Below are 2028 nucleotides of genomic sequence, written 5' to 3'. Positions count from 1 at the left end.
GAACCTACATTATCCCAATAGACAAATAACTCAAGGCCAAGGGGGTCATAAAAGAGGGGTAAATGCCAAGATCTGATTGGCTGCTGTAGAATATGGTGCTGCTGCTCAATAACGAGGCCGAGTCTATCATTTCTGGGCATAAAAATTTCTAGAACATGTAGAAGTCATATCTGTCCTCTTCTTTCTCCATCAGGTGGTGGTACAGAGTGTACACGTCCCAGCCCACAATACGGTAACTATACTTCACCATAACCAACTTTCTTCTCTACTGTTAGAATATAGGAGTCTTCCTTGTAGGATGATGGGGGAGTAGTCCTGATGTGTGAACTGATAACAATCCTCCTATATATGGGGAATTAGGAAGGAATAGATTCTGTAGCTAATAACCATGGGGGAGATTTACTAAATGCCCCAGAATTCTGCCCCTATTTACCCCAGACCTGACGTACTCACCATGAAGCGGATTTATTATCTGACTTTTACACTTTCTGAGTGTAAATCTTCTGCTTATAATACATTATAGAGATATAATTATTGCTGGTAACTCCAGATAGAAGTTCCATTAGTGGGCACCAGTCCTGCAGCACATTCTAGGGCTGGCATGATGGGTATATGGGGCACATGTACTGAGAGTGTCCAGTTAACCAGATCTGTCTTTTGTCCTTTAGGATAAGAACCATCAGCCGATGTCCCACATTTTATACCATGGAGACCATGTAAGGTTATAACAGGAGTAAGGCTGAGGTTACAGCCAGACCACAACCCTTGGTGTCCTAAAAGCCTTCTCCATGACTTGACCCCCGAATGACTACTCTTAATAATTCCTTCCATCTTGACCTAGAGCTCTTCATAATGATCATCCCCATATATTATAAATTTAACTTTAAATTAGTTTTATGTCCAACAGAGAAGAAGAAATGGAAGAAGAGGGGGAGGAAAGGTAAGAGCAGAGTCCAGAGATAATGAGCTGATCATATCGTATAGACTGATCCTCCATCCTCCGCTCATCACACCTTTCATTTGCCCTTTTTGGATTTTTTTGTAGACCAAGAAGAAGATCCTGGGTCCCCAAGTGCTTTAGGAGGAACCGTCCAAGAGGCCTGTGAGTACTTGCAGGACATGGCCCCTGTAGTTCTCCCTTGTTATTCTCTTAATGTTACTATAATATCTTATATATTTATATTTTTCTATTTCCTCCATTAGCAGCAGAGGGGAGAGCTGGGGGCTAAGGTAAGTGCAGGTTTTTATGAATTTTGCACACACTTAGTTTGCTCTTCCCTATTAGGACATATGGAGCTAATAGAGCAGGACTGATGGTGACTTCCATCTCATAGATGTAGCTGACATGCAGATAGTAGCGGTCATTCTAGAGGACTTCTCTGCATGTCTTCCATGGCACTTACACATTTCAGTGCACCCATTGACTGCTTTACTATCCCTGGTGTCTTGCTTGATGATCAATCATCCCGGGTCCTGTATTTCAATAAGGGGCTCCAGAAGCGGGGCCCATGTCCATCCCCCAGCCTGTCTAGTCTCTGACCGCCAACCACCACTTACACCACAAGAGTCTTCTCCTGACAACCTATCACTTTTCTTCTTTTCTTAGATTCCTGAGAAGATTGTGCTGCTTCAGCAGAGAAACCATTGAGTGAACAGTGAGTATACAAGATCCACCCTAGACATTAAGATAGTACAGTTTTTCCTCAACATAGATGACACCAATGGGACATGGAGGCACATGGCACCCCTCTAAACCTCAACAACTTTATACTAACAATTATTGATGAGCGAAGTTTTTAAAAAGTCGATTCGGTCGATTCGCTGAACTTCTATAAGAAATTTGTTTTGTTACAAATTAATTTGCCACGAATCGCGATAAATCAGGTATAGCCAGGTCACTGGGTTGCCAACTAGAATTTTCATTTTTCTGGACAACTTATCCCAAAACCACGGACAGCCAACATTTTTTTTGAACAAATTGGAAAACCATAATGAAAGATTAAGATTGTTTCCCAGCACTTAAAGGGA

At 42.0% G+C, this 2028-nt stretch overlaps 1 long non-coding RNA gene across 1 annotated transcript; it reads left to right on the top strand.

Moving 5' to 3' along the window:
* Nucleotides 1-201: 201 nt before the first annotated feature.
* LOC122930752 lies at nt 202-1640 on the top strand. The gene is made up of 6 exons (XR_006388174.1): nt 202-232; nt 669-716; nt 908-940; nt 1046-1102; nt 1204-1230; nt 1607-1640. It is a non-coding gene; the product is annotated as an uncharacterized LOC122930752 (long non-coding RNA).
* The last annotated feature ends 388 nt before the right edge of the window (nt 1641-2028 follow it).

This window comes from Bufo gargarizans, chromosome 3 (assembly GCF_014858855.1).
Source record: "Bufo gargarizans isolate SCDJY-AF-19 chromosome 3, ASM1485885v1, whole genome shotgun sequence".
NCBI lineage: Eukaryota > Metazoa > Chordata > Amphibia > Anura > Bufonidae > Bufo > Bufo gargarizans.
Note: the sequence above shows the minus strand (reverse complement) of the source record. Positions and strands in the feature narration are given on the sequence as shown.